Source organism: Triticum dicoccoides, chromosome 3A (genome assembly GCF_002162155.2).
Source record: "Triticum dicoccoides isolate Atlit2015 ecotype Zavitan chromosome 3A, WEW_v2.0, whole genome shotgun sequence".
Lineage (NCBI taxonomy): Eukaryota > Viridiplantae > Streptophyta > Magnoliopsida > Poales > Poaceae > Triticum > Triticum dicoccoides.
In genome coordinates, this window is record NC_041384.1 from 754,980,335 (window position 1) to 754,990,111 (window position 9,777).

Here is a 9,777-nt window from a genome sequence, read left to right on the forward strand (position 1 = left end):
AAATCTATACCCCCACATTGAGTACGTAACATGTTCGGCCATTTTTTGTGGGGCATTGATAAAAATTTGATGCACATATTATTGTGGGGTGGCTGCCTTTTGTCGGGCATTGTGGCTTATGATGTCTACTACACAACCTTCTTCTTGTAGACGTTGTTGGGCCTCCAAGTGCAGAGGTTTGTAGGACAGTAGAAAATTTCTCTCAAGTGGATGACCTAAGGTTTATCAATCCGTGGGAGGCGTAGGATGAAGATGGTCTCTCTCAAGCAACCCTGGAACCAAGTGAATCACCGCAAGTTGATCACCGAAACATACATCAAGTGAATCACGTGGTATCCAATTGTCACCACATATACGCACGACAAGGCATACATCAAGTGTTCTCAAATCTTTAAAGACTCAATCCGATAAGATAACTTCAAAGGGGAAACACAATCCATTACAAGAGAGTAGAGGGGAAGGAGAAACATAAGATCCAACTATAATAGTAAAGCTCGCGATACATCAAGATCATGCCAAACCAAGAACACGAGAGAGAGATCAAACACATAGCTACTGGTACATACCCTCAGCCCCGAGGGAGAACTACTCCCTCCTCATCATGGAGAGCACCAGGATGATGAAGATGGCCACCGGAGAGAGATTGCCCCCTCCGGTAGGGTGCCGAACGGGTCTAGATTGGTTTTCGGTGGCTATGGAGGCTTCTGGCGGTGGAACTCCCGATCTAATATCTGTTCTGGAAGTTTTAGGGTACGTGAGTATATATGGGTGCAAGAAGTACGTCAGTGGAGCTTCGGGGGCCCCACGAGGCAGGGGGCGCGCCGGGGGGGGGGGGAGGGCTCCCCCATCCTCGTGAGCACCTTCCTTGGCTCCTGACGTGGGGTCCAAGTCTATCCGGTAGCTTTCCTTCCAAAAATAACTTCTCCAGTTGATTTCGTTCCGTTTCGACTCCGTTTGATATTCCTTTTCTTCGAAACACTGAAATAGGCAAAAAAAAACAGCAATTCTGGGCTGGGCCTCCGGTTAATAGGTTAGTCCCAAAAATAATATAAAAGTGGATAATAAAGCCCAATATTACCCAAAACAGTAGATAACATAGCATGGAGCAATCAAAAATTATAGATACGTTGGAGACGTATCAGCTTACTAGGAACGATGTGGGTTTTTTAAATAAAGAGCTCCAGTGAGCTAGGGCTCCAATAGGACTTTTGGACTCTTTGAACTACTATATTTGTGTACCTTTTCATTCCTTTTTTCCCGAGCCAACTAATCAAGAAATACATCCACAACAAAGCCAAGATACAATGACAATAACATGATCAAATACAAGTGTTGCCGTGGTTTTGTCACGGCAGATGTCCTAGTGAAAGGACTTAGTCGTGAGGCCATCGCTGCCAGGTGATTGCTTGAACGGGGTTGATCGAAATCGAGAGACAAGGGTTTACCTAGGTTCGGCCCCTCGCGGTGGAGGTAAAAGCATACTCCTGCTTGATTGATATTGATGATGATGATGATATCGATTACAAAGGTGCGACTTGGCTAACCTAGTACTCGAGAGCTTGTAGCTTAATATTTTCGCGTCGGGGGCTCCTCTTTATATATAGGTTGAGACCCTGGGCTTACAACAGAGTCCGGGTTGCATTGTGATCCGTGATATAGTATGCTTCCTAGCTGTCTTGCTTCCTAAGTAAAGAAACTTTATATGGCAACTTGTACTTCTAGATGATGAGCGGGCGCCTACTAGTATTGGCCCATGAGTCTGCCCACTCCTTAAGCCGGCCTGTAGGCCTTAAGGTCTTGAACATCTTCAGCCCATCTTATGTCCTGCTCCGCAAGTCGCCAACAACATAACTCGGCCCAATTATGGCGGGTCATATCACGGGCTTATATCCCCAACAAGTGTCGTCACAAGACACATCACAAATAGAAAAACAATCAAAGCTCGGAACGATACAAGAGTGAAATTGAGGAGGGATCTGACTCTCTCTCTCTCTCTCTCTCTCTCTCTCTCTCTCTCTAACACACACACGCACACACATGTTGGTGACATTAGTCGGCCCAGAATGAAATGAGTTCTCGGTCAGCCGAGCCCTAGGAGTATGCTTTAGTTGTTTATTTATGCAACGCACTTCTATGTGTTATTCATTCTATGAGTCTTACTGTATGCAGGAGGTGACACGGGATGAGGCATTGCATACGGACATGGTTCTTGGCCATAATTTTGAGGGATATGGAACCTATCAGTTCAGGGGTCACTCTCTTGCCGATCCAAATGAGCTCATGAGGCTTGGTAAGATGACCTTCCTGCTAATAGTTTTTAGTTGACTTTTTGAGTGCCAATAGTAGCACTGCTTGCCAGTTCCTCTTTGCTAACTGTATAAACTAAAAATGGATGAAACATAATTTAATCATGATGACAAGTTCCAGTTGTCAATCGTAGCATGGCTATCTCTCCCTTGAGAGCCATCTATATACTAAATTCACCGAGGATTCCAAATTTAATTGTTCAAATTGAACCTCATATTATCTAATCAGCTTGAATTTTTATGTGGTTCGCTGAAACTAATTGTAATATTTCAAATCATGGGTAGACATGAAGATTCAATACATAAATTCATCTATACTTCCTGAGAGTCCATTGCTAATCAGCTTATGATATTAAATGTATTCATATTAAATTGTTTGAATGCCTAATGGCTAGCCTTGGGGATGCACTTAATTTTTTTTCCTTTGTAGCCTGACATGTGCAAGGCATAGTAAGGCCATATTAGCTTCTCGTTTTTTGGGAATATATGGTATAGTTACCTAATGCCTGGCCAGGTATCCATTGTATGGTAGGCATGATTTGGCTCATTAGTGCATTTGCTGTCGGTTGTGTATTCACAGTTGCTAACATGCACAGACACAAATGTTCCGGTGATAGAAGACATTGCCATTACTGGCAAGAATGCAGATATAATGTATGTGGTTTGTGAGTTGTTATCGTGAAAATAAAATATATTCTTCTGATATCTGCAAGTTCCGGTAATTATTGTGTAGGAAGGAGAAGATGATATAGGTCAGCGTGGAGGACGACAAGGACAGCTAGTGCGGCCGTGGTCATTCTGGTGTTTGAGTTGTTGTAGTATTCAGGGATGGAATTATTTTCTTGTCCCAAGCAGAACCTGTAATAGTGTAACCGTCTCATTTTGGAATCTTGGATCTTTAACTTGCATCTTGATTAAGTAGACCTTGTCATAAGAGCTGTGCTCTATTAATAAAGTAGTATATTATTATTTGCTCTGCTATCCAAATTAATGCCCATAAATCAGCGCATGTCATGTGAAAAAGTTTCATGCATTGTTGCTAAATAACCTTCGATAAGCTGCCACTAAAAACTTTTCTTTGTTCCCTAGAAGAAATTTTCTTATTTCATTTTTAAAATACATTGCTGAAATCAGATTATCTAAAGTATAAGAAAAATGTAAGTTTTGCTCTCTAGCAACACAACTTAAGATAAACGTGATATTGTGTTGGCTTTTATCTGGTTCCTACTAAACTAGAGAGCTAACCACAGCAAAGCCAAGATACAATGGGAATAACAAGTTCAAATACAAACAAATACAAGCCAATCACAACTTGCGGGACAAATACAATAACAATCAAAGCCCGGAACGATACAGGAGTGAAGGGAGGAGGGATTCTGGGCACACACACACACACACACATATCGGTGACATCAATCGACCGAGAATTAGTGCCCAGCCCTAGGAGTATCCCTTAATTATTTATTTAAGCAACATGGTGCTACGTGCATGCATGCATAGCCGCATGCATATATACTTGGTACGTAGCCTAGTACGGAATCTGCCCGAGCACGGGGGGCGGGCTGTAGCTGCAGATGACAAACACGCCAGCGTTGCCGTCACAGAGGACAGCGCCGCAGCCGATGGTCTTGGTGTCCCTCCACACCAACTGCAGGTATCCCATGCACGACTCACCCGTAGGTGCGGAGCAGGTGTTGGTGGCGTGGTCGTAGTACTGCTTCCCGGACGCCCAATAAATCACTGCGTCCACCGCATTCCATTCGGCCCCAGCGGCCCGAAAAAGGTTCTCTCCGTATGGGCGCACCTCCGGAGAGAGTAGTAGCTGTCAGTCGGCGCGGCGCTTCTCCGCGTACGACTGCGCGTACGCCGCCACTATGGGGTCCCACGTCACTGGCCCCACACCGACGGCGGCGCGCACTTCATTGTGGGCGTTCAGCATGTCATCGGCCCCGTTCTGGGCGGTGACGATCATGGCGGACGCGAGAGCTAAGAGCAGTGCCGCCGCTAGCTTTGGCGAGTACTCCATCGCTAATGATGCCTTAGGAAATGGAGGAAAGATGTGCGTGTGTGTAATGATGGATGAGATTTGCTGTGTCACCGTGAGTTGTGTATTTATACTAGTGCACAAGCTAGCTCGATGGGTTGCTTCTCTAAACACCTAATCTTAGAGTCATTATTATTCTCCTTTCAATAGGTAAACAAGAATATCCACTTTTACGTACTGGGCAAATTCCCATACATGTGCCTGGTCCAAAAATTCAAGCCACTCAGGAAGCGGAGACCTCATCAATTCGAACAAAAAAAAATAAGCGGACGCCTCACCGGTTTGAAAAAAGTAACCAACCTGTTGTTGGCTAATATGGTCTGGCGGGCGGTAGGTATGGAAAAAAAAAGAATATCCACTTGCCCGGTTGAAAACTTGAAGCCAATCAGTAAACGTAGACCTCACCGGTTTGTAAAAAATAAGCCAAGACCGCACCGGGTCATAAAAAATAAGCGCATACCTCATTAATTTGAAAAAAGTAACCAACATGCTATGTCGCCGTGAACGCCGCGTCAGGCCCTGCACTAGTAAAAGCATCGACTCATGGATGCATACAAAAGCAAAGCAATGCATATTACACACGATACGCCACACACAACGACATTCCGAGGAGATGTGGATTAGCTTCTCAAGAGGCAGCCTGTGTAGCAGCAAATCGTGCCCTCTATTTGAAGCAGCAATACGTACGAGATTGAATATACCTATCATGTATGCATCCAATTGAATTAGTTAAGATTTCTCTCAAGTGGAAGAGAAACTGGAGAAACAGAGTTGGGGTCGCTAAACATGATGGGGCGATCCTAGCTTTAGTGATACTAGATGACTTGTTGTGCCAATTGACGAAAATGGCGGAGTTACTCCAGAAGAAATGTATGGTAATCTATTCCCAAGGTTATCGACTTCAAAAGTAAGAAAGTTAGATCATCACAATATACATTTTAGGTGGTGAGTTATCGACATATTTATTCCAGGTAAGAATTGAAGCGAATCAGTAAGTGGGTGAGGTCGTACAAAATAAGCGGAGACCTCACGGTGGAGTTACGCCAGAAGAAATGTATGGTAATCTATTCCCAAGATCATTGACGTCAAAAATAAGAAAGATAGATGATGTAATAGACGTTTTAGGTGGTGAATTATGGGCTTATTTAATCCAGGTAACAATTGCAGCCAATCAATAAGCGGAGACCTCGACCCGCAAAAAAAATAAAATAAGCGGAGACCTCGCTGGGTCATAAAAAAAATAAGCGGAGACCTCACCGGGTCGTAAAAAATAGGTGGGGACCTCATCGGTTTGAAAGAATTTACCAACATGTTTTGTCACCGTGGATGTCTCGTCAGGCCTTGCTATAGAAAATGCATTGATTCATGGATGCATACGAAAGCAAGGCAATGCCTATTACACACGATAGGCCACACAATGATTTTCCGAGCAGATGTGGATTAGCTTCTCAAGAGCAGCCTGTGTCATGTAGATCGTGCCCTCTATTTAGCTTCTCAAGAGCAGCCTGTGTCGTAGAAGATCGTGCTCTCTATTTGAAGCAGCAGTATGTACTAGAGTGAATATACCCATCATTTATGCATCCAATTGAATTAATTTACGATTTCGCTCAAGTGGAAGTGATAAGGGAGAAAGAGAGTGGTGGTCGCCAAATACGATGGGTGATCCAATCTTTTGTAATACTAGGTGACCCGTTGCACCAATTGGCGCAAATGATGTAGTTATGCCATAAGGAATGTATGGTAATCGATTCCCAAGATCATTGCCTTAAAAAATTAGAAAGCGAGATCATCATAATATATGTTTTAGGAGGTAAAATGTCCACATACTTATTCCATGCAAAAAGTAATAAAAATATTGTGTCACGTTACATGCCTTGAAGTTTGAACACATAGCCATTGTTTATCAATTTCTCTATAGAGGAAGAGGATCACAATAAAAACATATGTGATAATAAAAATGAGAGACACAGGGAATTTGAAAGGATCAAAATAACACTGAGATACTAACATCACTAAGTCCATGGTCGGCAACAACACCTGACATGGAATCTAGTACATAACTTAGACATGTGATATGTTTGTAAGATGCTTTGGCATGGCTCCCCAAGAAGCCAAAGTTTATAGTGTTAAAAGCATGCTCCCGAATCAGCATTAACTTGTACAAAATATAGGTATTGTCACAACCAGCATGCTCCCAAATCAGCATTAACTTGTAAAAAAATATAGGTATTGTCACAACCAGCATGTTGTCGAATCAGCATTAACTTGTACAAAATATAGGTATTGTCGCAACCAGCACCACAGGTCACAACATCACGGATTCCGAGTGTCAAAACATGGATACTCGATAAAGAGGAATGTATATTGAGTCTTTTAAAAAATGCTTAGAAAACAAGAAGATACTTGGTGAAAGCCAGTGTATGCCAAGTATTCCTAGAACACACTTGGCAAAGATCATATACTCGTCAATGAACCTAAAAAACACTCAGGAAACCTCCAAACATGCCAAAGACGATGGCCACTTCCATGTATTCAGCTGAGAGAGAACAGAAGAATCTTTGACACCAAAAGCAAGAAAAAAATGTCGTATCGAAATATCCATATGCGAGGCACACCTCAACGAGAAAGGGGCAAACTTCAGCACAAAGTACTATAATGACATTCTTCCCACTCGGTATAATCCCGTGGCTCGTTACAGTGCCGTCAACCCTGAAGAACTACCCCAGCTTAGCATTTTCACATGGCTGGGTGGAAGATCAAGTGGTCCAAATTTCAAGTCAATCCAACATATGAAGATGGAAGATATTATGTCGTATATACTGAAGAACATGACAGATATAACACCATACATAAATTAAGTGCTCACTATTTTTTTTTTTGCACACATTCCTACCCCAGTTTTTGTAACTCTTGTTCTTCTCATTGCCATAGATTCTAGCGTAAAACCTGAAAATGGAGAAGGCACCTTACCGACAAAGAATCTTAGGACCTTTTTAAAGAGGGTGGGGAAGTAGGCGGCGGTTGCATTTGCTAGTTCTCCACAAAATTACTTATCTATCTGTCATGGCTCCTAGTGAAAGCCATTTCAAGTTGACCTTACATTGAACTAATACACAAAGCTTTTCCTGTTAAACATGTAGGCAAGAACCGACATGGAAGCAAGTCGTGAATTGAGGCAAGTTTCCAAAGGCTATAACTATTCTGTCAAGACATTTGATTCTTATGGTGTGAATGGATATTGCTTACATAAAGATTTCATGATGAATCATTTATAATCTTCGTTGGCATGGTTCTTCTTTGATTCTTTCCATCTACCCCTCATCAAGATTCAACCCCAAGCCTCACTTGTACTATTGTACTTGGTATTCGCTATATGTGTTGTTTAACAAAAATCGATTCAGACATACTCAATGTAAACATATAAGAAGACAATCTAGGACTCGTCAAGGTTATGTACCTAGCCTTATTTATACATGATTTTTATAAATAAATATTTATGGATTCAACTATAGCAATTGTAAAATATGAAAAAAATGCATGGGAAAAGAGAGGCAAAAGAGATAAACCAGATGACTCCAAATATAGTTTTACGAATTTATCCTTCTTAGAATAAGAAATAGGAACTAAGAATAAATCATCTTGCAAGTAGAATAGAGCTGAACAGGAAACAAACTGGAAGTTACTCTAGGGATGAAAGCACTTGAGTAAAACTAAAGAAGGTATAAAATTGGAGATGGTTCGTTGTGATGTTTTGGTTGATAACAAGAAATTATGGAAGCTCAAAATTCCTCTAAGAGTGAAGATTTTCCTCGCATTTTTAACAGAGGGCTCATCTTGACTAGAGATAATCTGGCATGACGTAATTGGCAAGGTAGCAAGACATGTGTCTTCTGCCTTACGAGTCGATTGAACACTTACTTTTTAGTATAAATTCGCTCTGCGGTCTAGGCCATAGTTAAAGTAGTTTCATATCTATACCCCCACATTGAGTACGTAACATGTTCGGCCATTTTTTGTGGGGCATTGATAAAAATTTGATGCACATATTATTGTGGGGCAGCTGCCTTTTGTCGGGCATTGTGGCTTATGATGTCTACTACACAACCTTCTTCTTGTAGACGTTGTTGGGCCTCCAAGTGCAGAGGTTTGTAGGACAGTAGAAAATTTATCTCAAGTGGATGACCTAGGGTTTATCAATCCGTGGTAGGCGTAGGATGAAGATGGTCTCTCTCAAGCAACCCTGCAACCAAATAACAAAGAGTCTCTTGTGTCCCCAACACACCCAATACAATGGTAAATTGTATAGATGCACTAGTTCGGCGAAGAGATGGTGATACAAGTGGTATATGGATAATATATAAAGGTATTTGTAATCTGAAATTATAAAAACAGCAAGGTAACTAATGATAGAAGTGAGCTTAAACGGTATTGCAATGATAGGAAATAAGGCCTAGGGTTCATACTTTCACTAGTGTAAGTTCCCTCAACAATACTAACATAATTGGATCACATAACTATCCCTCAACATGCAACAAAGAGTCACTCCAAAGTCACTAATAGCGGAGAACAAACGAAGAGATTATGGTAGGGTACAAAACCACCTCAAAGTTATTCTTTCCAATCAATCCGTTGGGCTATTCCTATAAGTGTCACAAACAGCCCTAGAGTTCATACTAGAATAATACCTTAAGACACAAATCAACCAAAACCCTAATGTCACCTACATACTCCAATGTCACCTCAATTATCCGTGGGTATGATTATACGATATGCGTCACGCAATCTTAGATTCATCTATTCAACCAACACAAAGGACCTCAAAGAGTGCCCCAAAGTTCTACCGGAGAATCACAACGAAAACGTGTGCCAACCCCTATGCATAGGTTCATGGGCGGAACCCGCAAGTTGATCACCAAAATATACATCAAGTGAATCACGTGGTATCCCATTGTCACCACAGATACGCACGACAAGACATACATCAAGTGTTCTCAAATCTTTAAAGACTCAATCCGATAAGATAACTTCAAAGGGGAAACACAATCCATTACAAGAGAGTAGAGGGGGAGGAGAAACATAAGATCCAACTATAATAGTAAAGCTCGCGATACATCAAGATCGTGCCAAACCAAGAACACGAGAGAGAGATCAAACACATAGCTACTGGTACATACCCTCAGCCCCGAGGGAGAACTACTCCCTCCTCATCATGGAGAGCACCAGGATGATGAAGATGGCCACCGGAGAGAGATTTCCCCCTCCGGCAGGGTGCCGGAACGGGTCTAGATTGGTTTTCGGTGGCTATGGAGACTTCTGGCGGCGGAACTCCCGATCTAATATCTGTTCTGGAAGTTTTAGGGTACGTGAGTATATATGGGTGCAGGAAGTACGTCAGTGGAGCTTCGGGGGCCCCACGAGGCAGGGGGC

The 9,777-nt window shown here is 42.2% G+C and overlaps 1 pseudogene; it reads right to left on the minus strand.

The window, feature by feature from the left end:
• Window positions 1-3,574: 3,574 nt before the first annotated feature.
• On the minus strand, window positions 3,575-4,370 carry LOC119273674 (annotated as a pseudogene).
• Between the last annotated feature and the right edge of the window lie 5,407 nt (window positions 4,371-9,777).